General features: G+C 41.3%; 1 long non-coding RNA gene across 2 annotated transcripts; it reads left to right on the plus strand.

Moving 5' to 3' along the window:
• On the plus strand, positions 1–24385 carry LOC144382601 (uncharacterized). Of its 2 annotated transcripts, none has more exons than XR_013449875.1 (3): positions 1–56; positions 21606–21810; positions 22834–24385. It is a non-coding gene; the product is annotated as an uncharacterized LOC144382601 (long non-coding RNA). The 2 variants fall into 2 exon arrangements; XR_013449874.1 differs by having other exon boundaries at positions 28–77.
• The last annotated feature ends 2402 nt before the right edge of the window (positions 24386–26787 follow it).

Here is a 26787-nt window from a genome sequence, read left to right on the forward strand (position 1 = left end):
CGCCCTTCCGCCGCCCCCGGAGAACCCCCAGCGAGCGACCGCTACAACTTGAGAAGGTGGAGGGTGCACGCGGGGGGGTGGGTAGTGTGTGTGCGTGTGCGCGCGCGCTAGGGCGCGCGGCCCGGGGGAGGGGCCGCGCGAGGGGTGGGGAAGGAGGAGATTGACGGACAACTTCCGCAGGGTCCCGCCAGCCTCTCCGACGTTCGGGAGAGAGTAGGAGGTGGGAAAACATGCCAGTTCTCTCAGCCAATCGCAGGGCTAAGCGGCAGGAACGGGGTGAGGCGTGGCCTCCTACACGGTCTATTAAGCTGAGAGGTTAGGCTGAGAAATGGGGCGAGGTTGTGTGACGGACTTCTGCCACAGCCAATCGTAAGTGAGGACGGCAAGCGGTGCGCCGCTACGTCACAACAGCGCGATGAATTCTTCTGGTAGAGAGGGGAAGTGCCCCGCCACCAGCAAGCGGATTTGCACGCCTGCGCAACAGCTCCAGGCTATAATTGCTCTTCTGACAGCCTATGAGAAGACCAGAAGACTAGAGTGGGTAGTTTGGAGAGCAAAATGAAGGCCCTTTCCCGTCCCTGTCCCCTCAGTTGGCCAATGAGGAACTGAAGCGACTGATGGGGCTTGAGGTCTGGGACGGGAAGGAGCGCCAGGTGTTACATCACTAAAATGGGTGGAGCAGAAGTCTGGTTTGGGAAAAGAGCGGTTGGATTGACGGGCGAAGGGGCCCTGGGGAAGGCGAGAAAGTAAGTCCGCCCATTTGGAGTTGGGCACTGGATTCCTGGGCGGGCCTTGGAACCTCCACTGGTCCTAAACCGCGTAATTAGTAGTTGCGGAATAAATTGGTAGCTCTTGAGTGGTTCAGGCACCGTGGTTCCGACAACTGTTTTCGCGCCTAGTGTGGGCAGTCTAGCATCTACTGCTTCAAAAAGTTCTCCGTATCCACACCATCCTAGAAGAGGTTTCTCGTGCCCAAGTTAGTATCCCACTAATTTTCACCCCTTCTTCAGCCAGAGGCCTTCGGCTTCTCCAACAGAACGAGTACAGATTCGATGATCAGTGGCTTGTGGATTCGGGGGCTTGCCATTTACTCTCACTGTGATCTCTTCCTTGGAGATTACAAACTTCTTAAGGACAAGGACTCGTTATCTTTGTGTGTGTGTGTGTGTGCGCGCGTGCGTGCGCGGGGTGGGGCGGGGCTTTGCGTATCATGTTTAATAAAAATAAGTGAGTTGATTTGTATGAGAAATAAGCAAAAGGGAACCAAATGTTCTCTCTCTATTATAAGACTATTAAAAGACTCTCACTACCCAATTAGTACTAAGCGAAATTCATAAATTGATTTGTCATTTACGTAAAAATTGATAAACCTTTGCAGAGTGGAAGAAGTTTTAAAAAAAAATTAAGCCTAGAAAAATTTAAATATTAAATAAGTAAGCACAACAGTGTCTGCCTTTGGCTTAGTGGTTTTGCGCTGGTGGGCCCAAATCATTCCTTTTCCCAGGAGCTCCAGACATTTTCCTTTCCACTTGATAAAAATAGGTGCCATATGTTTAAGCAAAAGTACCTGTGCATATGTACAGAAGATTTCAACTTTGGGTAGAAAGTTGGATTCTAGATCCAGGACCAAACCAATTACCTCAAAACATCTTCCTCAAATTCAAGAGTGGTGAAACTGTATACAATTCTCCCAGTCAAGGAGGTTCAAACCTCAGCAGCAGCTTTGATAATCCAGTCAAGCTCCAGACCATATTGAATCTACCTTCGAAAACGTCCAGTCCAGGCCCTCTCACAATTTGCAGTCAACCCCCAAATATACTTCAGGGCTTTGAACTTCACTGCCGGATCAGTCTTTTAAAACTCCATTTGTACCTTATTCACGTTTGAAGAACTACCCAGTACCTACAGAATAGAGTCCAAATTCAAGGCTGTCCTCAAGCTAACTCCTACCTGTTTTCAAGGCATAAACCACACCATGTCCCTACACAAACTTTCAGGTCAGACACATCATTCCACATACTGATCACCTAAAAGTAGTTGTACTCCCTTAACCCTCTGTCTTTACTCTTCCAACATCTTGAAATAATCCTTTTTCTCTATCTGGTTGAAACCTATCTTTTCTTCAAACCCCAACTCGATCCCTATCTTTTATGAAGCCATTTATGATAATCTGGCCAGAAGTGATGTATCCCTTCTTTACATTGCCAAAGCATTTATTGTCTACCTCACCAACATGGCCTGTCATCACACACCATTGGAGATGGCACTATGCTCTTCCACCCCTGAAAGTTTATAAACACCAAGAGATCAAGAACTTAGTCTTTCTATACCTCCGTATCCCCTACCAAGCACAAGATAGACATACAGTACATAACCTAGTTTTTAGTTCTCAAGAGCAGGGTTTCTGAAAGTGTGGTCATTTGATCACCTGCATCAGAATTCTCTGAGGTGCTTATTTAAAATGCAGATTCCGGGGTGCCTGGGTGGCTCAGTTGGTTAAGGGTTACATCCAACTTTTGATTTTGGCTCAGGTCATGATCTCAGGCTCCTGTGTTGGGCTCCTCACTCAGCAGGGAGTCAGCTTCTCTTCTTCTCCCTTGTCCCTTTCTATGATCTATCTCTGTCCCTCCCCCCACGCATGTGTGCTCTCTCTCTCTCTCATATATATATAAAATCTTAAAAAAATAAGATAAAATAAAATGTAGATTCGTGGACCTGATCCCAGACATACAGAACAAGAACCTATGGGAAAAGCCCTGAGAAATGCATCTTTAATAAGCTCCCTAGATCATTCTTATGCACACAAATGTTTGAAACTACTATTCTCTGGATATTACTTTAAAAGATTGTAAATGACTAGAAGTCAGAGGTAGTACAATTAATAACAAAGAGAATTTAATAGGCTAAGAAGGTAGAATAAATAGCAGAAAACAAACCAGTGGAGTAAAGCTAAAATTCATACAGGAATATGATAATGGATACTGGAAAATAGATAACAGAAACAAGTTGTTGAGAGACGTGGAACCAGCAAAGCTATCTAGGCTTTCTGAAATGGCCCCTTGGGGAAGAATTTTGAGCACAATTTTAAAGAGTGAGTCAAAACCTGAAAAGAGAAAAGGATGTCATTCCAGATTCAAGTCACCAAACATCTTGGGGGAGGTGGGAAGAACAATAGCCCAAGAATCAAAAGGCCTGACTTTATTACTTACCAGTAGTATGATCCTGCCAAGTCACTCACTCTCTCAAGAGCCTTGGTTTCCACATGTGTACATAAGGAAAAAAGTTGAGTGAACAGCCTTCCTTACAGGGTTGGCATGAGTTTTAAATGTGACACATGAAAGAAAATACTGGGGAAAGCGGAAACTATACACATGATAATTTTATACACATAAGATTTTTCATGCACTGTCATAAGTAAATAAGGTATCTGGGTCCTAAACAGAGATTTGGTCACTAAGAATCATCTATCAGGAAACTGCAATTGCAGCACTAATCTATAGGTGCCTTTAATGCAGGAAGACTGTTGACAATGATTCCATGCCATAGATCTCTTACCATTTCCCATCTATGAAGACCCTTGCTAAACAGTGATTCAGAGGCCAAGGCTTCATCACTGGCAAATTCTTTGGATTGGTTTGTCCTCACATGACGTGATTTCCTCAGTCCATAAACATAAGTACACTTACTGATCTCATTCTTGTATTCATAATGCCTAGCTCACTGAGGAAAATGAGTAATTCATGAAACAACAACATCCACAATAGCAAAATCATGGTCTTTTAATAGTTTTAAAGAGTGCATCAAAGACAGTGTTCTTTCCAAATCACTATGAAATTCACTAAAACATATCCAAGTGAGGTTTTAGCTATCAACATTCTCTTTCTTTAAGAGCCATGATTCCCAAACTATGCTCTAACAGAACACCAGACAAATGTGCTTTATCTGCAGAATCAAGTAGTGGAGGGATTTTCCAAATTTACAAAAGTAAAGTTTGTCCTATATATTTTTCTTAAAAATTTGATTCTCACTACCACTTTCTTAGAACCTAAATCAAGATAGTATCTGATTTGTCATAAAATGTTGATTTTTAATACTTCACTTTTTATGTAAATACACTCATTATTTAAAATTTAAAAGGAGTAGAAGGGTCAGAAAAAGTCTCACTCCCATCCCTGTCTCCCAACATCCAGTTCCCCTCCTCAGAGGCAACCAATGCTATCAGATTCTTACATGTGCTTCTTCCAGATATGTAATATGTTTACTTCCTTAAGATTTCATAAATTCACATTTTAAGAAGCTCTACCAGACACTCATGATTTGTAGGTATTTCACACTGCTCCAGACTTCAGTGAACCTTCTAGAATTCTTACAGTTTTATGCATATCCATTCATTCATTCATTATTTTATTCATTAATTCACTCACGTAACAGATATTTATATTTGCCTGCTCCGCATCAACAGAATTAGAAAGTTGAAGGAATCTCAATGGCTGATCAGTACAGGTTTGGTGAAGTTGGTACCTGACTCTAGGTAGACCAAGAAGCTCCTTCTCATGTGCCTCAAACTGGTTCAAATTGGAAAGTCCTTTTTTAAAATATATCTTACAGGAGACTTCTGTTTCTATGTACAATGAGATCTTCTGACTACTAACTTACTATGCAAGTTGTCAAAGCTTATTAAAATTTGGTTTTCATAAACTAAACTCAGCACTTTCCTAGATTTTTTCAAGGGCTCTAATAATTCTGTGTTGTCTTTCTGGCCCTTGTGCAGGCCCATGTGCTCATTGAGATGATTGGAATTCCTGCAATTTTCAGGAAGGGTCCTTCATGAACAGGGCAAGATCAGTTGTCGTGGTTTTCAATTGCCACCACTTTTGCCTTTTAATTATAAATTGTTTCTAGTCAAGCTTATCATTTTTAAATCAGTTCACTGTAGTCTATTGTACAGGCTGTTGTGTTGGTCAACCAGGAGCTTAGACAAGGTCAGTGGCAGTAGAGATGGGTTAGATTGGAGATTTATCTTAGGGAGTATATAGGACTTGCAGAAGGTATTATTAATCCCCCCAAACATGGTGGTATGCTCACATGTTATGATTACCATGGAATCTCTCTTCCATAGCTGTGAGGTCTTTTGCTCCATTTAAGCAGGCTATAATCATAAATGTCTGAAAACTCCTGGTGTACCCAATCCTTTACCTATATAAGTAACCAGGATATAATTTGAAGGGGCTCAGCTCATGCCATATCCTCTTGTCCTTGCAGAGTGGGACTAAAAAGCCTGACGTTGGCAAACTCTCCACACTTTAATTCAACCCTGAAAGCATTTTTCAAGTGCCTGCTAGGTGCCAGGCAATATGCCAGACAGTAGGAATGGAAAGATAAATAAAGCATGGACCTTACAATTTAGTGAGGAGGGGCAACATAAATAAGTAATCAAAGACTACATCGTAAGTGTTCCTTATGGCATTGTGTGAAAACAGTGGAAAGAAGATCAGAGTTTGGTTTGGGAGGGGGGAGCCAGAGAAAATTTAAGAGAAAAAGTAATGCTTGAAGTGAGTCTTGAAACAAAATAGTTTTCATATGGATAAGACCAAAAAAAAAAAAAAAAGAAAAAAGAATACCTACTATTCAAGAAATTAGCTTCCCCACATTTCTTTATCACTAAGAAGGTTTTCATATCTCAGTCAACGAATTTACTTATTTCACACAGTATGTTACCAAGAAAACATTCCATTGCAACAGAATCAACTATACCACACCTTGTGTCAGAATTTGACCTGGAGGTGGATAAAGAAAAAGCAGAGATTGAATTCAACACATGACTTTCCTCTGGATATATTTTGCAAAGCAGTGATTATAAAAATACTATATGGTTTCTTAATATTCCACACGTGTGGATTTTATATAAATCTATAAGTGGTCTTCCCTTTCTATCCACCTAAGAGGAGCATCTAGGTTTTGAGGCAGTTCCTATCTTAAAATATCTAGCTCCTACATGTCAACAATGTGTTTTCTCTTATTGGCTTGCTGTTTGGGCTCCCACTTGCAAAAACAACCAATTTGAAAAATCCAGTAAATTGATCTTATTTCTTCAATATCAGGTTGTGTCTATGGTTTGAAGAAGCAGCATTAGTAGTATGGGATTTTCAGTTATTATTGAACTAGAAATGCTCCAATGTTTTCAGATCCTAAGTTTTGACTTCTATACCAAAGGATATAGCTTAAAAAAAAAAAAAAATGCCTGTCTGTGGCTGTGTATAAATGGAGTCACCACCATAAATTTAACACCTACTACATAGAAGGCACCATTCATTTGAAGAATCCAACAGAAAGAGATCAAACAAGATCCTCTCTGAAAGTCTCTCTTATCTGTATGACACTCCTCTCTGATCCCCTGATAATTTGGTCCCAGTGACTCTTGTCATGTTCAGGAGCAACTTTTTATATTCTTCCATCTCTGGGGATCCCTATTCTTCTTTTGTAAAAATCACTGAAAATTCAAGCTCTTTTTATTCACTCTATACAAAGGCATTCTCACACACAAAAAAAAATTATACCGAATGGATTGGACTATCACTATGGTAAGATTGCCTAGCACTGTAACAATTTAGTATATGTGGAACTATGAAGTCCCATTACCAAGAAAGAAAACGGGATTATTAAGAGATATAATGGTGCTCAGCATTTCCTATTCATTCATTCAAACAATATCCATTAACTTCCTATAATGTGTCTGTCTGTTCCAGGTGGTTAGAGAATGAGACAAAGTCTGCCTGCATGGAGCTCACTGTCAGTGGGGAAAGCTCATATTAATTGATGTTCACCTATGAAAACAAAGCAGGGAATAGGCACCAGAAGAAACACCATGTAATTGGACACACAGATGCATACAGCTGTTTAGCTAACCAACAGCGTGACCAACTGGTCCTGGTTTACTAGGGACTTTCCAAGTTCTAGCACTGAAAGTCCTTTGTCCCAGGAGCCCCCTAAGTCCTGGATAAACCAGGACAGTTGGTCACCCTATAAACCAAACAAGCAATGATATCTATTTATTAGGCCTATTATGAGCAAGGCCCATGGCTAAATATTGTGGTCTCAACCCTAAGGGAGCATGAGCTCTTGGGGGAAGAGATGAGGCATGTGTCCAGGAAAAGATGACTTCTCACTGAGGACAATATTTGATGAGAGCTGAGACAATAAACTCTTGAGGAGCTCACAGGTGGTATTTGTGTTGAGGTGGAGGAGATGGGGTTTAAGCTGGACCTGGAAGATCGGGCATGATTACATAAATAAATGAAAGAGAGTGGCAGCATTTAGAAAGAATCTAATTGAAATGTCTGAACTGGAAATAAAGCATGCCAGGAACAATGTCTCCCTCCTGCAGAGCTGCATTGACTTGTTCAAGAACAACTGATCTGCCTTTTCTCTGAATGAAGGACACGAATGTGAAAGAAAGCCAGCATCACTTGGACTTAAATCATCACCACAGAAGATTTATTACCTTTGACTTTAGTTTAAAATTATGTGAATAAATATTTTGATTTCTAAAAATCTTAAAAAAAAAAAAAAGAAAGAAAGAAAGAACCAGGAAGTGGTAAGGTGGGGCACTATTCAACTGCTTACTGGGTGTCTCTCAACTCAAAATGTCTGACAGATTACTCCCATCTCCGTCTCCCCTCTCTGTCACTACTTGGTATCACCATCCACCAGTCAGTCAAGGGAGGAATGGTATGAAGGCATGCAGGGGGAAGTGCAGGCAGGTTCAGGGGAGGTTAGATGTGTTGGCTAGAGAAGGTGATTTCTGGAGGAGTGGTGGGAGAGAAAGCTGGAAAAGCTATATTGATTCACTCACTTGACAAATATTCAGCACTTATTTTTGGCTATTTTCTGGTCTAGGTTATGGTAATAGAAAGGAAAAAAACCTGTGTTTTTTTCCTCAGAGATTCTGGAAAGGGAAACAAAACCAAAAACCAAAAAACTCCACAAATCAGCATAGATAATATAATAAATACTGTGACAGACATAAGCACAGAGAAGAAGTGCAGAATCTATGGGGTTGGGATCAAGAAAAGCTTTCTTGAGTACGAGGTTCTAGATTTGACAACTGAAGACCTATAAGGAGTTAGCTAGGAAAAGAAACAAAGGGGAAACCATTACAAGAAGTGGGAATAGAATATGTAAGGTGCAGAGCCCTGAGAGAAGGAGATACATCCAGAACGTGAAGGGAATTTGGTATGAGCTTTCTACAGTGGGCAGAAGATGAGGGCAGGGCAGGTCATGAAGGGCTTTGTGTGCAGTTATTGGGCTGTGTTCTCAAGTCAGTAGGGATACACTGAAGGGCTTTGAAAAGGTGAGTGGCATGATCACATTTGCATTCTAGGAAAATTACATTGTTGGCAGTGTAGAGGATGAACTGATTATAGAAGGCAAGGCCAGAGATAGGTAGACCAGTGGGCCAGAAGAGGAATAATGAGAACCTGAAGAAGGCTTCTGAGGTAGAATGAAAAGTTCAGACTCAGGAGATATCATAAATAAAGGACATGGGGATCTATTGGGGGGAGTGTGGGGAGGTAAGGGACAGAGGGGAGAAAAGAATGCCTCAAGGGTATCTGGATTGAGTGACTGGTGGACAGCAATGCCATTTAGTGAGACAAAGAGGGGAGGAATATAACGGACATAATAAGTTGGACATTGATTTTGAGAGACATGTAGTGAGCAGTTGGATAGTGCCGTCTGGAAGGAAAGAGATCTGGCTGAACAGAGAGATCTGAGAGTCATCAGTAAACAGAAAATAGATGAGCTCTAAGAATACCCTTGTTGTTCTGGGCAGAGTGTAGAATGAGAAGGAAAGAAGGTAAAAAAAAAAAAAAAAAACCCAGGGTGCCAATATTTGAGAAAGCTGCAGAGAAAGAAGGTGGCATCTGATGATGGCATGTTAACAAGTTTGGACTTTGTCCTGAGGTCAATGGGGAAAATGAAGAATGTTTAAAGAATAGATATGTTGTTGAAAGTAGTGTTTTCACCCAGAACACTGGGTAGGGGAAGTGGAAGCCAAAGAGATTGGTTGGAGGTGAGAACAGGTGTCCAGGTGATAAAGACTTGCCTGGTTGGTAGTAAGCAGTCTGTCAACATCACCTGTGAAAATCACTCAAACTATACTGAATTTTGAAAAAATTCCCAAGTGACAATGCAACCCCCCCCAACCCAGTTCATACCTTATCCTCTATTCCCTGATGATCACTGGCTTAAACTAAAAATGGCCTTGGGAATAGATATGAGAGACATTAGAAAAGAAACACTAGAAAGAGTTGATTAAAGGGAGTTGGCAAGTCAAAGGGAAGAATTATGAATGATGGCAAAGTTTTGAATTGGGGGCCCAATGAACTGGGGGCCTTAAACAAAAAGTCCAAAGGCTGAGCCAGTTTTCTTTTGTGGGAGGGGGAAGAAAAGAGTGTCAGAGGAAGGCAGGAAAGGGGAAGCAAAGATGAATCTGAGGCTATATATGTTGAATTAACAGAGTTTTTAAAGGTCATTGGGGCTAGAGAGCTGGATCTTTATTTTTAAAAAGAGGTGATGACATGTTGTATATTAATTTAGGGAAAGATGAAGATTAGCCTGGGTTGACAGCCTGGAGTAGGCCAGAGCAAAGAAAGAAATTGCACAAACAACATGAGCTTCTTTTTCCTCTGTAAGAAAAAAAAATTTAATGACAGAAACAAAAGGGTAAAAGATATGTAGCTTGTCAAGTGTCTCAGTAGATTCCAGTGCCAAATGGTCAGTAGGACTGCACAGGAGAGGACAAGGGCCCAGTGCAACCTCTTGTATCTGCTGTGACAGTGGGCCAAAGATCAGGAACAAGGCATCCCTCACTATTTGCAAATAGGGCTCAGTGACTCCTCTGAACATACCATATGTGCACACACGTGCCCCCTCACACACACTCACCTGCTCACCTGTGTCCTTAATCCTAACCATCTTTCACACAAAACTGTGACATAATCTCTTCACAATGCCTTTATAGAGGAAGCAAAAATCTATCTACCGACTGAGGATTTCCTCCCCGTTTCAAACAAGGCCTATGTAAGATTTCCGGCTTTCCCAGCTTCTTGACTGGCTAAGGCCTCTTCTTGCTCTCAGTAGCTAAGACTCACTCCCTCACACTGAATTATACTGATTGTATTTCCCAGCTTACTTTGGATTGAGGATATGGGATAGGACTGGAGAAAAACCATAACCTGTGTAAGATACGATTCTAGTCCTTGCCCATGTTGGACTCCATATTTCAACATGAATTATTTGAGTATTAGTCTTCAAAAGAGAGAAAGTACTAAATCAATTCAATGATTTATAGTACTGTTTCCTTCTAGATGCTAAGAAGTATATGCCATGTGCTAAAAAGATAAAGGTGAGGAGGGCAAAGCTTTTGTTCTCTTGGAGTTTACAGTTTCAGGAAGAAGAAAAGTCAAACACACAGAAAGTCACAGTATAAGTTAAGATAAGAAATGTACAACAAATGCAATTAGAACTAAAGGAGGGAAGGGAGCCTGGGTGGCACAGTCGGTTAAGTGTCCAACTCTTGGTTTTGGCTCAAGTCATGATCTCACTGAGGATTTCCTCCCAGTTTCAAACAAGGCCTATGTAAGATTTCTGCCTTTCCCAGCTTCTTGACTGGCTAAGGCCTTTTCTTGCCCTCAGTAGCTAAGACTCACTCCCTCACACTGAATTTGCCTCACTGAGCCCCATATAGGACTCCACATTCAGTGGGGAGTCTGTTTGAAGAAGATTCTTTCCCTCTGCCCCCACCCCCACTGGCACTCTCTCTCTCTCTAAAATAAATAAATAAATCTTTTTTTAAAAAAAAGAACTAACGGAGGAAAGATAATATTCTGATAGGGAATGAAGAACAGGTAAGAAGGAGGAGCAGGCCATTTAAAATTAACCTTGAAGAATGCATAGAATTTCAATGGGTAGATATGTAGAGGAAAAGGTGGAGAACATTCTAGTGGGGGACAGCATGAGCCAGGTTGCTAAGAGGGGAATGTGTGTGGCATATTTGGAGAACAGAAAGTAGATTAATTTGGCTGAGGTATAGCAAAGTAATAGGAGATAAAGTGGAACACAAATTGGGGGCCTATTATAGGAGACTTTGAATGCCAGGGTAAGGAGTTTGTATTTAATTCTTTAGGTAGCGAGAAGATGTTGAAAGATTTTGGAGTAGGGGAGTGATTGACCAGACCTAGTTATAATATGTTTAAACCCCCAGTTGTTAACTCAGAGAAATGAAGGGAGGAGAGACGGCAAGCAAAGAGAAATATCAGACTTGTTGGATTTAACATGACTGTGGACTCTCCAAGTGAAGATGCTCGTTAACACTTGGAATGAGGGTCAGTGTTCAGGAGAAAGGCATGGTTAAGGTCTTTGTAGCCTTAGTTTCTTCATCTAAAAAACAGGAACAAGTATGTTTACTTTGAGAAAGAATGCACTGAAAAACACCACAATGCTGATAATGGGCACGTGCGACAGATCTGATGATGGCAGTTGTGGTGGGGGTAGCATCAGTAGTAGTTGTACAGTTAGTTCTTCCTTGTAACCTTCTTTTCTCCCCCAAATTCTGCCCTGTGTTCAGGAAATAGAAGAGCAAACCTTTGGTTCAGCCAGAATTGCTCCTTCCCCAAGATGACCAAGGCTGTATATTGGGTCAAGCAGTTGTATTGGCTCCTTAGTCCCTTAAGATAATTCTAGGAGAGCTCTCAGCCCCTGGTAGATAGAGTTCTATTGAGTGTCTTTTGTTTTGTCTTCTGTATCCAGATAGAGAGCTCAGAAAAAAACCATAGTTCTGGATAAATGAATGAATGGAGCTTAAAAACATGTAAAACAGTGTTTATTGTTTAGGGATATCTAGAGAGAATATTTATATACATTTATATATGTACACACACATGCACACAAAACTTTATATATATATATGTACACACACATATATATATTCCTAAACAATAAATAACATTTTATATATAAAAAAATTCATATGAATTAAAAACACCAAATTCAGAGATCTTGTTACTTCCTAGAAGGAAGGTAGGAAGGGGAATACAATTAGGAGGGGTACACTGAGGGCTTTAACTATATCTGTAATATATACTAGATATAGATATAGATATAGATATAAAATAACTATATATGTAGTTATATATAATAACTATATGTGTAATATACATATTAAATATACATATATACACACTAGATGTTGGATTGGGTGTTTATTATATTATTCTCTACAGTTTGTGTGTAGAAAATAATATATTTATGTGCATGTGTATTTTAAAATTTTGTAGTAAAGAAAGTGGTCTCTGTATGTTAGAAATGGTGAGATTGAGCTGATACATGGACACTTACAAAAGGAGAAACCTAGATAAGGAGGGAATCCTTTGCAACTTGCATTTGAACCAGCCAGCAGAGAGACTGCCAACCCTTAAAAAAGAAAGAAAAAGGGAAAGAAAAGAAAAGGAAAAGGAAATGCAATTCTTTATATCCCTGGGGAGAAAGGAAGTAGACCTTCCCTAGCAATGCTTTAAAAAAGCCTCAAAAAGATCAAACTTATCTGCAGGTAACTTAACTGCCTACACATTCAACCTTGTAGCAACACAATGTTCAACATCCAATAAAAAATTACTACACATGCAAATAAGCAAGAAAATGTGGTTCATAAATGAGAAAAAAAAAACAATCAATAGAAACAGATCCAGAAATGACAGAGATTATGCAATTAGGTGGCAAGAACTATAAAAGAATTATCATAAATATGTCCAGGAATTTAAAGAAAAACATGAAAATAATGAGCAAAATGGAAACTATAAAAAGGAATCTAATGGAACTGCTAGAGTTGAAAAGTACAATATCTGAAATGAAAAATCCAATAAATGGGCTTAACAGCAGCTTAAATCATGCAGAAGAAAATATTAGTGGACTTGAAAACATAGCAACAGAAACTACTCACACTACAGAAAAGAAGAGGGCCAGGAAAAAAAAAAAGGAATAGACCCTTGATGAGACATTAGAAAATGGTCAGAAATAGTGTAATTGAAATCCCAAAGAAGGGTGGGGAAAGCAAGAAGTAATATTTGAAGCAATAACAGCAGAACATTTTCCAAATTTGGTGAAAACTATAAACCCATCAATTTAAGAACTCCAACAAATCCCAACTAGGATAAAAATCAATTTAGGTAGAAATTTTACTCTGAATTTTTTCAACAATGGAGTGATTTTCTGAATGGACCAATACTTAAAGGTGCTGGTCCAGGGAGGCGAGGGAAAGATCTGTAAATTGGAGGTAACTGTACAACATGTAATGTGGGAAAATAGAAACCAGCCTAGAAGATACAAACACAGAAAGATAATAAAGGAGAAAGGTGGGCCGTCTGGAGAAACCAAATATGGGAGGTGCCAACATATTGCAGAACAATGAGAAAAACTCCTGAGAATAAAGGAGGATGGAGTGGGATCTCTAGGTTTCCTCCCTTTTTCTTTTTTCTTTCTTCTTTCTTTCTTTCTTTCTTTCTTTCTTCTTCTTTTTCTTTCTTTCTTTCTTTTCTTTCTTCTTCTCCTTCTCCTTCTTCTTCTTCTTCTTCTTCCTTCCTTCCTTCTTTCTTCTTCCTTCCTTCCTTCTTTCTTCTTCCTTCCTTCCTTCCTTCCTTCCTTCCTTCTTTCTTTCTTTCTTTCTTTCTTTCTTTCTTTCTTTCTTTCTTTCTTTCTTTCTTTCTTTCTTTCTTTCTTTCTTTTTCTTCTTCTCCTGTCACTCTATTTCTGGACAATAGTCATCTTAGAACTGGATTTGAAGCTCCATTCTTTTCCCTATCCAGTCTATTCTGCAGTTCACTGCAGGGTGGCCTTCTTAACCTAAAGAATCACGTCATTCCTCTTCCAGACATCTTTAGAGAAAGTGGTAGCCTCAGGAGTTCTTGTATAAGGCTACCACAGGAATGGACCATGCCTCACTGCAATTAAACAGATATGATTTGGCCCTCAGTTTCTGAAAACTTCCTGTATTTAGGGCTTCATGTTATTCCCTACTTTCTCTTGCTTTTATTGAGCCCAAGTCTCTATGAGTTTGTAGACTATCACTATTAGAAGTGCTTTATGCTTCATTTCCCTCCTTTTGCTTCTAAGTGGACTCACACCTGTCCTTTTAGCCTCTTCCATGCCTGGAGTTGGTGAAGACCTATGTTGGCACTCTTAACCCCAGTTTATAGGACTTGAAACTGGGAAGCCACCTGGATGTCTCTTTGCAGCCAAATTTCCTGGCAAGGAGGGATTGAGAAAGGCATACTGGCCTTAGAATCAGGGTTTGAATTATAGCTCCGATTCTGCTAAGAGTCAAGAACTGTCCAATATGGTAGCCACTAGCCACATGTGGCTATTGAACTCAGTGTGACTGAAGAACAGAATTTAAAATTTTATTTAATTTTAATTAAATTTAATTTTAATTTAAAACCTGAAGCACTCCAAATCATTTTGCCATTAAACACATTGTGGAAAAAATTGTTATATTGTTGTATATATGTCAGGTGTATGCATACATATAAACACACCTCTGATCTAACTGATATCAATGGATTGAATGGTTTGAATGAATTTTTTTACACACCAGTGTAATTTTATGTTTTTTTGAATATTTTATGCAGGCAATGCAAGTTACGGTGATACCTATGTAAATAATAATTGGTAATAAAATTGAAATACTTATTTTTAATTATGATATAATAAATTGTGTTTCTAGTTTAAACAAGTAAGTATGGAAAAATTTTAACACTTAAAGCGCAGGCATCCTACTACTGATGCAGAATTGAATAAAGACACAGAAGCTAGTATGTACTCTAACTAAATAAAGACAAAAGAGACTGGAAGAATGCATGTCGCAAATTTCAGAATGAATGGCAATTGCGATTTGCTGCAGCAAAGCAAAATGAAAAAGCTGTTTGTAAAAAATAATTTTAAAGGGCGCCTGGGTGGCTCAGTTGGTTAAGCAACTGCCTTCGGCTCAGGTCATGATTCTGGAGTCCTGGGATCGAGTCCCACATCGGGCTCCCCACTCAGTGGGGAGTCTGCTTCTCCGTCTGACCCTCCCCCCTTTCATGCTCTCTCTCTCTCCCATTCTCTCTCTCAGATAAATAAATAAAATCTTAAAAAAAAATTTAAAGATAATAAAGTAGGCAATATTAGGAGATAGTTTCAGCCAACACATAGAGAATTTACTAAAAAGTTTCCTCTCAACAGTCAAAAGAGAATCAATATTAGTTGCCTGAAATTAGAATTCAATGTCCAAAAAATATTTTAAAAATAATTTTTTGCAGGATTTGAACTTCTAACTTTGGCAGCTATAAGATGACTTAGATTCTTGCACACAAACAAAAATCCTTTTTACATGAAGAGATAATAAAAGAAATTATTATTTCAGTTATGAAAATTTTGTTGGAAAAGTATGAGAAGAAAAGCTAAAAAGGACATTTTACAAAAAATAAAACCTCTGCCATTAAGCCTCTAAACAATTGCCCATTGGATACAAAATCTTTCTAACTGTATCAAACTTCTATTGGTTCAAAGTGTGAAGCATGGTAAGAGCTTTCTTCAGTGTTGGAGAAATCATGCAATATAAGAGATACTGTCCACTTAATACTTCGGATGTGTTTTGTCTCAAAAGGCTTTCAAATTTACTTGAAAAAAAAAATCTTATGTCACAGCTTAGAAACTGAACACATTGGTGTAGATGTGGTGAGTTATTTACATCTGTCAAAGAAAAACTTCATCTAGGGGCGCCTGAGTGACTCAATCCTTAAGCGTCAGCCTTAGGCTCAGGTCGTGATCCCAGGGTCCTGGGATCGAGCCCCGCATCGGGCTCCCTGTTCCGCGGGAGGCCTGCTTCTCCCTCTCCCATTCCCCCTGCTTGTGTTCCCTCTCTCGCTGTGTCTCTCTCTCTGTCAAATAAATAAATAAAATCTTTAAAAAAAAAGAAAAGAAAAAGAAAAACTTCATCTAGATATGAAAACATATTTTCTATCTCAGCAATGGGTTCCCCAACTACGTAAAGTCAAAAGTCTGGATTTATTGAAATGTTAAAATAAGAAACTGATCTTTCTTCTATTGCTTCATTCTTCTTATATGAAACATATTGGAGACATTTGTGTTCAGTTTTCTGGACAGTGTCATGGATATAGTAGTTAAAATTGTTCTTATAAATGTACAAATGCTATGAATTATCAGCTTGTGGAACTGTAGAAATAGAAAATGAATGTAAAGATCTTGTTCTTTTCCAAAGCTCATTGGTTGAATAGGGGAGGACCTTTACAAAGATTTATCATACTGTTAACTCAAATTGAAGATTTTCTTGAAATGAAAGGAATACCTGCCAAATATTCAATAGTCAAAGACAAAAAGAGAGTAGTGTGATTTATATTTCCTTACTGAATATCACATTGCATTTGAATGAGCTAAATTTGAAGTTCCGAGGAAGGAAAAATGTATTTACTAGAATGTACAAGAATTTATGATGAAATGGAAATTTTTCATAATAATAATAATTTAACCCATTTTTCTTTTTTTTAAAAGATTTTATTTATTTATTTGACAGAGAAAGAGAAAGCACAAGCAAGGGGAGCGGGAGAGGGAGAAGCAGGCTCCCCACTGAGCAGGGAGCCCAATGCGAGACTCGATCCCAGTACCCTGGGATCATGACCTGAGCCGAAGGCAGACGCTTAACCATCTGAGCCACCAAGGTGCCCTTAAGCCATTTTTCTAATATGAATTAATATACAGAGGGTTTTCACTGTAAGCAAAAGGATTATGTAAATTAGTTGTAAAAACTAAAAATATATGAATCTTTCACTAATATTGATGAATTTAGAGTTGCTCTTAATTTATGCAATACTCCTTTGATTTCAATGTTAATACTACTGAGTTGGCACAAGAGTTAGGGAATTATTTAACTTGAACAGACAATTTTGAAACACAGGATTTGCTTCAAAGTCAGATCATTTCTTCTAAAATACAGGAACCAGTTTTGACAATATGGATGCAAATATTAAAAAATGATTTTTGGAAATTGACTCAGTTATTGGAAAACTTTTAACTTTGGAGAAACTTGGGGATGTGAATCTACTTTTTCAGCTATAAATTATGTGAAATATAAATACAGATCAAATATTTCTGATGCCAATTTAGCATTTGAATTGAAATGTGTTCTAAGTTGAAAAATACATGCTAGATTTAGGAGATTTCACATAAAAATGTGAAACATACAATTAACTGTTATTGATTACACTGTTGAAACATTAATGTTTTAGAGGTATTTTGTTAAATATATGTATTATTAAAATTAATCTTACCCCGTTCTTTTTACCTTTTAATGTGGCTACCAGAACATTTAAACTTACACATGTGGCTCACATTTGTGGTGTGTGTTGTATATATTTTTTACTTTCCAGTTTTATTGAGCTAAAATTCATGTACAACATTGTATCATGAAATTTTTATGGGCATCTCTGCTGTAGAGTAGGGGCTTCAGAACTTGGGCTCTGAAACCAGACAGCCTGAATTTAAGTCTAGTCGCAGACACTTCTAGTTGTGTACCTTGGGCAAGTTGTCTAACAGCAACAGTTTTTTCCCATCTATGGGGATAATGGGCCGCCTGGGTGTTTAAGTGTCTGTCTTCAGCTCAGGTCATGGTCTCTGGGTCCTGGGATTGAGCCCTGCACCGGGCTCCCTGCTCAGTGGGAAGCCTGCTTCTCCCTCTCCCTCTGCGGCTCCCTCCACTCACGTGCTTGAGTGCTCTCTCTCTCTCTCTCAAATAAATAAATAAAGTCTTATAAAAAATGAGGATAATAATAGTTCTTACCTCATGGGGTGGTTATGAGAATACTTAAACTGTGTCTGGCCCATGTGGAATAGCTGTTGCTGTTGTAATTATTACGATTCTCTATTAACTCTGTGACCTTGAAAGTTCCTTAGCCACAACTTACTAATACCTAAAATAGTGACAACAGCGCTACATCACAAGATGTCTTCCTGAGCTAATGAGATAACATATGCAAAATTGCGTGACCACCGAGTGCTTGCTGAATCTTCCAGATCTTAGCTGGCATTCAGAAGTCTCTGTAATCTGGCTCAGCTCACCATTCTTAAATTCAACAGTATGCATGAAAGCAGACACAAACCATAAGGCGCCCTTGAGTTCTTAAACATTATGTTTATTGGGGTGCCTGGGTGGCTCAGTTGGTTAAGTGGTTGCCTTCAGCTCAGGTCATGGTCCCAGGGTCCTGGAATCAAGCCCCGCATCGGGCACCCTGCTCAGCGGGAAGCCTGCTTCTCCCACTCCCCCTGCTTGTGCTCTCTCTCTCTCTATCAAATAAATGAATAAAATCTTTAAAAAAATAAAAAATAAAACATTATTTTTATTATTCTCCACCATGAAACTCCTCCTTTGAGTATTTGTTCCCCAAACTAGCCTTTCTTGGGGACTCCCTAATTCTGCCCTTTTATCATCTAGACTGAGGGCCCATTCCTCCGCGAGGCTCTCAGTGTGGACTCCAGCCCCATTATGATCTCTCTCTAAATTCCTCTCTCCTCTAAATTCCTGAAATATTTTCCACCCATTGTGTACATTTGGCATTTAATCATATACTACCTTGTATTGTTGTTTAAAGTAATCATGGGTATGTCTCTCTCTGATCAGGTTAGAGTGAATGCTTTATAATTTGTGAATTCCCCCAATAGCACATGATAATTCTTCAAGAAATATTTGGTCAATAAGTGGGAACTATTGGAAAAATTAGGGGGGAATAAAGAGTTCCGACTGGGGATATCCAAGTATCCTCTACAGAGAACAAAGAGTACACTGAAGAACGGAAGTTTTAAGCGAAACTTTGAGATAAGCATGAAAGGGCCAGACAGAGCTGATATGGGAAGTGAGAAGGGTAGAGGGGGTAGGACAGAGCCAAGGTCAGGGAGCAAAGTGGACCCCACGCTGAAGGACTGTCCTAGAACTCAGGACACAGTTCCTTCTTCCCACAGTCCCTCCGACAGCTATTTCTAACCACATCCAATTTTAGAAAGTGACACCAGGTCGCATCCCAATCAGTTCTCTTGCCGATCTCATATGGTTTATTCCCAGAGCTTCCTTCCTCTTGCTCTGGGGGTGTTCACCACACCCGGGTATTTAAGATGTTTGGAAATCCTTCCCTCTGCTTTAGTTTTGCTAACCACCCGAAAGTGAATGAGTTCACATGTCCTCCTCCCCTATCGTCTGCATTCACAAATCCCCCGGGGCACTCTATCAGAAGACACCTTACTGCCTGCAGTCGCTGTAGAATCCCAACACAGTGCCTGTTCTATAACAGGCAGCCCATAACCACTGGATGAACTAATGTCACATGGTTGATTCCTGTTTGGGCCACCGTGGAGGAAAAACACAGTTAATGTGGAGAGAAAAAAGCTGTTGTTCAACCATGACTCATGGATTTAACTCTCAACACAAGGTTCAAGTTTATTTTGCATTTTTGTTGCTCCAAGGTGAGGGTGAACTGGCAAGGAGAAAGGGAAGCAGCATGGTGGGAGTCAGGAAAGGCATGATTCAGGCCTTAACACTAACTTCAGTGTGAGTTTGGGTACCAACTCATTTGGGTTTGCAAAGTACAGAGGTGCTGTCCCATGTCAAAATTCTGTTATTCTAAAGTTATACTGTTGTCATTAGGTATGATGCACTAATGACAATCATACCTGGAAGGGGATGGACCCTTCCTGGAGAAAAGGGCCACTAATCACTGGACTTGGGAAAGTAGGACATCTCAGTTCTGGTTATCCTGGCTACCAGGCTTGGGGACCTGTGACTAACAGAGGCCAGCTCACAGGGGGAGGCACCGAGCTTGTCTTCATCACTTGCTCATGCTCTCTCCATCCACCCAGGTACAACCAGTCTCTTTTTCTCTTTCTTTCTAACTTTATTCCCAGCCCCCAAGCTGAAATCTGATTATGTAATTAAGCACTCAGTAAGTGTTCTCCAATGCTGATTTTTAATGAAGTTGGCCAATACTGCTTCCTGTTTTGAAAGACACAAACCCATTTAAAAAGCTAGTCCGTGCCCCCAATACCCACTGCTTCTTAGAAACCAAATGGGCATTTTAACCATTGGTTTAGAGGAAGAATAATCATATGTAAATAGGTTAAAGTTCTCACAAAAGAGACAGTAGCTGTTAAAAAGAGAAACGCCAGTAGCAGGATATGATTGTGATACAAAAACTAGTACCGGTCTGTCTGTCTGTCTGTCTAGATCTCTAGTCTAGCCTCCCTATTCTCAGATTGTTCTGGGTTAATATCAAAAAGATCATGAATATGGTGACTCCTAGAGCCTACTTTTCTCATGGGATTTTGGAATGGCACGTAAGAGATATCTGTAAGACCTTTGAAGGCACCTTCCTAGCAAATCACTTCTCAGTCTCCTGAGTAACTTTGGAGAGCTGCTTGGGATGAATTCAAGCTCTACACCAGGCCTGCTCATGTTCCTTCACGAAAGTAGAATCAGGCTGCCCTTCCCAATCTTCTCGGTGTGCACACTGAATAGTACAAGAGGAAAAGAGAGAGCGAAGTTGTAAGAGTGAGCTGTAAGAGTGAGAGTGTTGGGAGAAATGGTGGACATTCGGGAGGGTGTTGTAGTTGTTCTCCATAAGCTATTCTGTCTTCTCACCCTAGATCCATGACTACCGACCGCTGAAGGATTAAACTCTAACGCTATTATTTCCCTACTTAAAATCTTTCATCCCCAGGTTGTTTGCCACTGTATCCTTGATTTGCCATTCAAATTCCATCCTACCTGTGTCTTTAAATTCATTTCTCAACACTCCCTGCCCCACCTCATGTGCTCTCTCCTTTCAATGCTTCCACCAGGCTGAACTCTCCCTCGGAATGCTTTCCCACCTTCTTCGCCTTCCATCTTCTGCTTGTTCTTTAAGAGGAGTCAGTTGCCACCATCCCCGATACTCCCTTGAGCTTGGTCTTCTTCCTCTGTTAACTCTGAGCACCCAGGCAGATCTCCATCATGGTCTCATTACAGGGTCCTGCAATCACCTCTTCGCTTTCCCGTGTCCCTGACTAGACTGGACCATAAGCTCTTTGAATGGAAGACTATGTATTAACCATCACTGTATTTCTGGTGCCTTGCACAATGCCAGTCATTTATAGAAGATGAATAGATGTTCAACTAGTTGAGTAGGTATAGATTGGGGATAGAACCATCCCAACCAACTAGCATTGGCACAGTGCCATAGAATTCAGTTGGCTTTGTCTCTAGTTCTCTCCTTGGCACAACCTTAAGCTCCTTGGGAATTCTCTGACCTGGGCCCTGTGTCCAGACTCACACTATTCTCTCCAGGTAGACTTGGACCAATCAACTCTGAGTGCCATGCTCTCCCTCTTTTGGAAATCTGTTTCCTGCTTAAACTCACTTGATTCTTTCCCCTCATCTCTTTGCCCCCCTCATCGTTATGTGTGCTGTATTCTGGGTGCACATTTCTGAGTCTAGTTCTGCTTACATGACTGTGTTCCCTCTCTCCTCCACTCAGGTCAAAGTTTGACAGATGGCCATGGCTCTCCACCAAGCCCTCTGCAGTGCTGCGTGACCACAGATTTGTGAAAGAGCAGGCTACCCTGCAAATGAACAGTTACAAGTCCCTCTGGCTTCTGGGGCAGGCTGACCCCAGGTCCCTGGTGACCGGCTTCCTTCCCAAAATAGTTTCCTGCTTGAAATGATCTTCCCCTCTTCAGCAGGTGGGAATAAGTTGAGCTAAATGCCTTTCAAGCAGTGTGTCATGATGGTTAAGAGCAGGGGATTGAGACTGAGGCATATCTAGCCTACATCCCAGCACAGCCACCTGGTTGCTATCTGGGCTTGGGCAGGTGGCTTAGCCTCTCTAAACCTTATTTCCTCATGTTTACAAAGGAGAGAGTGATAGCACCTACTTCATGTGTTTGCCCTGGGATTAAATGAGAAAAGGACTGTGGGTGCTGAGCACTGCTCTTGGCATAGAGTTGGGTACTCACTCAATGGTAGCTCTTCTTCCTACATTAGTGACATTAAGAACAGGAATGATAAGAAGTCATATTTAAAATGATGAAGGCGGGGCAGGGCCCGGGTCAGCTGTACTATCAGGTGACGACCACCCCACCCCCCCCACTGCCGCCCCCGTGGCTCCTGCCTGCCTTCTTGCAAGGTGACCCAGCTTGGCCCTGCCAGCTCTGTGCAGGGCTGCTGAGTGAGGTCAGAAATTCGGCCAGGATCAGGCTGCCTGCGCATGACCCCTGAGCTGCAGCTGTGGGAGGAGGAGTACAAGGGGCAGGTGAGAAATGGGGTGTCAGTGGGCTGGCTAGCACTGTGGCGAGGAAGTGGGTTTGTGGTGGGGTGAGGGCGGGGTAAGGAAGAGGGGAAGGGCAGAGCTTGAGAAGGTTCAGCAGGAAGGGAGGCAGTTGAGAAAAAAAATAATCTACCTTGTGGTCTTATTGGCTTCTTGTTATCATTTTCTGAAAATGAAGAATCAGAAAGAAACCAATACAAGGCTTCTGGGATGTCACGAAATAGCAGGAGGTGTCTTACTGCTGTCCTAGCTGCAGTTCCAAACAAGGAAAAAATGGGCTGTGTTTTAAAAAGTGGTCAGACTCTCAGACCAAGATCTAATGTGCCTTTTTAGCCCCAAAACTCTGGTTGCACAACCCAGCGTTATTTCCACAGGCAGCTGAAGTAATTCTGCTCGTGAAATCCTGCCCTGTGTGACTTTTTTTTTTCTTGTTTTTTAGCTCAGTGATTAAATAATCATGACAGAACAGTCTGGGGCACGGACCTGGGCAGTCATCAGCAGCTACCACGTGTTTCCAGAAAGAAGTCTGGCGTCCCGGTACTTGGGGCAGGAGTCATAGAGCTAGTCCCCACCTTTAGGGAGCGCCTGGTCTAATGTCCTTCCCCAGCCATCAGTAATCCAACCGAGTTGCAGCTCAGTGAAGACTGAATGACCCACTGGAGCCGTGCCCTATGGAACCCAAGAAGGTTCTCTTATCACAACAGGAAGCAAAAGTCACGGGAGAGCAGGATTTCAAAAGCAAGATTTCTTCAGCACCTTGGAAACACCCACTTGCCTGCCCAGCCTCCCCTCAGTTTCACCTCTTATCTCTGCTCAATCACTCACCGTTCCAGATCTTTTTTGGACTTCAGTTTCTAAACTTAAATCAGGCTTAATTTTGGGGAGGGGAGGCAGAAGTGAAAGATTTCACCAGGCAATGTATTTGACTCTCAGTCTCCTCACCGACCCATGACATGGCCTATTGTTTGGAACAGTTTATTCTTTGAAATGTCGGAGCTCAGCTGTTCTGTCCTCATCTCAGATTTTGTACATTCAAAAGCAACCCTTCATCTTCGTCTTCAAAATCAGCCCGGTTTCCTCATCTCTCTTAAACGGTACCACCATCTACCCAGCCGTTCAAGTTAAGCTTTGACTCACACCTGCCAGCTTCATAAATAGGCACCAACAGAGTCGGCTGATTCTTGCTTTGTCTGAAATGTCACTCTACGGGCCCCTCATCACAGTCACCCCCATGCAGTCGCAGCCTTTATCACTTCCTCATGCCTGGACTCAGTAACAACCCCCTACCAGACTTCTCAACTCACTCCATGCTGCCCAGTATGTCAAAATTAATTCACCCGGAGCACAGATTTCATCACTCCCTTTGCTGCACGGAAGCCGCATCGCGGCCTATGGTGCGAAGTCCAGCCAGACACCCAGCCTGGCATTCCCCACATTCCTCTGTGGTCTGGCTGCCAACTTCCCCAGGCCATCTCCCCACTCCCCAAAAGACACCCACTGCTCCCACCAGGCTGCTTATAAATACTGCACTCTGCTTGGTGGGGGGCAGATGCTAACTCATGGGAAGGGAGAGAAGGAGGGAGGCAAAGAGAGTGGAAGTACTCAGCTCGATCTCCTCCACCCACCATTCTAGTCCTTACCATGAGCACCCTCCTGGGAACTGTTCCATCTGTGTCTGCACCACTCATTAAAAAACAAACAAGCAAACCCAAAAGCTTTTATCATGGAAATTTCCAAACTTACATAAAAAACCCTCATGAACCCATTTGCCAGCTTCTACAGCCATCAAGTTTTGCCGTATTTTATTTCATCTATCCTCCCTCCATATTTGGGGGGGCAGGGATGGGAGGGAACCATTTTAAAGTAAATTCCAGACATTATGTCAGTTTATTCCCAAATACCTCTGCATGAACCTCAAAAAAAGGACCTTTTTTTTTTTACACAACCACAATGCCATTCCCACACCTAATAAAATTGCTAATTCTTTCCTATCATCTGTCTCTCAGTCTATATTCAGGTTTCCCAGATTGTCTAAAAAAATCATTTTTAGAGCTGAGTGTATTTTAATCAAGATTCAAACAACATCATACTTTCTCACTGCATTGCCTTATGTCTGTGAGTTCTCTTTCAACACCTTTTGAACTTTTTCCTCCATGCCATTGACTAAATAAATAAACAGACCAGGTTCACTGCCCTATACAATGCCTAACATTCTAGATTTGGCTGATTACTTCCTTGTGGTATCATTTACAGACCACTCATTTCAACCCTTATACATTGCCTTACACTGTCTTTGACCTAACTTTTGTGTGAGTATGTATTGCTACTTCTAGTACAAACTCCCAAAGAAAAAGTGTGTGTGTGTGTGTGTGTGTGTGTGATCTGTACGTTTGGTTTCAGTGTTATGAAGAGTAGTTCACATGCCAGATCCTCAATAAATACTTGCTAAATAGCTTTTATTAAGCTCTACTGTCTGTAGAATTGTGTACCGGAGAGAGACATATAGAAAGAGACACAGTCCTAACCTTGTGTTTCCAGTGCTGTTAATTATGTAGGACAGTGGTTCTCCAACTTTGACACGCATCAGAATCAACTGAAGGGCTTGTTAAAAACCTAAATTGTGGGGCGACTGGTTGGCTCTGTCATTAAGCGTCTGCCTTCGGCTCAGATCATGATCCCAGGATCCTGGGATCGAGCCCTGCATCAGCTCCCTGCTCGGCGGGAAGCCCGCTTCCCCCTCTCCCACTCCCCCTGCTTGTGTTCCCTCTCTCGCTGTCTCTTTCTGTGTGTAAAATAAATAAATAAAATCTTAAAAAAAACCCAAACCCTAGATTTCTGGGCTCCATCCCCAGAGTTCCTGATTCAGTAAGTCTGGGATGGGCCCTGAGAATCTGCATTTCTAACAGGCTACCAGGTGATGCTGCTGGTCCAGGGAACTTTGAGAACCACTAATATCAGATGTGAGCTTCGGAAAAATCTACTAGTGCCTGGGGCCCAGGCCATGATGCAGTTTTGATCCCCAAGGCTGCCCACTTCTGAGATTCAGTGGGTGACCTGGGTTGTCTAAACCTTTCAGTGTGGAGGAGCTACTTTGAAGACATGTTTTCTGGTGGAGAGGGGTGAGGTAAGGGAGCAGGCCTGTGGATAGAGGAGTGGCTTCCTCACACGGAGGGAGGGTCAGCTAGGTCCTGTGAGTCACAGGAAGTTTGAGAGGAGCAGGCAGCAGGGGCCTGGATCCTAAAAGCTTCAAGCCAGGGGCTCTGTGTATAAAGTGTATGCATGCAACTTTGTCCTGTATGGGGGTTCATAGCAGCCCCGATATAGGACTGTCATAGGCTGGATGTGGCTGAGATGTTTTGCTCGGGCTCTTGTTCCAGTTTTGCATCCAGATATGGATGGAAAGGTACCCTTTGGAAGGAGTGGGGAAAATGAGAAAACTTGAAAGTCTTTTTTTTTTTTTTAAGATTTATTTATTTTAAAGAGAGAGTAAGAGAGAGTGAGCAGAGAGGCAGAGGGAGAGAGAGAATCCCAAGCAGATTCCCCACGGAGCACGGAGCCCCATGCAGGGCTCGATCTCACGATCCTGAGGTCATGACCTGAGCCGAAATCAAGAGTCGGATGCTTAACTGACTGAGCCACCCAGGCGCCCCAAACTTGAAAGTCTTTTAAGAGCATCCGAGAATCAGTGACTAAATAAGAAAACCTTGTTACTTTGCTCAACTCTCTCATCTAGACTTTTCCCTATCCCAGCCTTATGTCTTTCCCTGAAGATAGTAGTGTTTTCCTTATGGTAATTCCTGTTACTTCATCTTTGTATCCCTTACCTCATTCTTGGGGGACAGACTACCTTATTTACTTCTTAAATGTGGACCTTCACCCTGTTCTAGACTTGGCCCTCATCTCTTCTCACTATTCCTACTCTTCCAGAGAAACATTACTACTTCTTTAGCTTCAACTTTCCACCTATATGTTCATGGCTCTCCCCAAAATATCTGCAGCCTAGACTTTTCTCTTGAGCTCCAGACTATAACTCCAGCTTCCTGCTAGATGCCTCCAGGTGGCATGCTCAATATGTCCAATCTAATTTGTTCTCTCCATCTCACCATTTATCCCTTCCTCTGGCCTTGGAACCCCATCGTCCAAGATGGGGTCACCATCTCTTGAATTGTTCAAGCTTGAAATCAGGGAGCTCTCTTCAAACCTTCTCTTTTCCTCACCTGCCTCTATGTAATCATTCATCAAGCCCTATATTTTCACTCCTGATACGTCTTTCTTATTTCATATGCTCCCTGCCTTTGACTTAGTTTCAATCCTCATCATCTCTTTCCTGAATCATTGTTAAGGAGACACTGCACTCTCACTATGCGCCAGGAGCAGTGCTCAGGCACTTAGA

The sequence above is a fragment of the Halichoerus grypus genome, chromosome 7 (genome assembly GCF_964656455.1).
Source record: "Halichoerus grypus chromosome 7, mHalGry1.hap1.1, whole genome shotgun sequence".
NCBI classification, from domain to species: Eukaryota; Metazoa; Chordata; class Mammalia; order Carnivora; family Phocidae; genus Halichoerus; species Halichoerus grypus.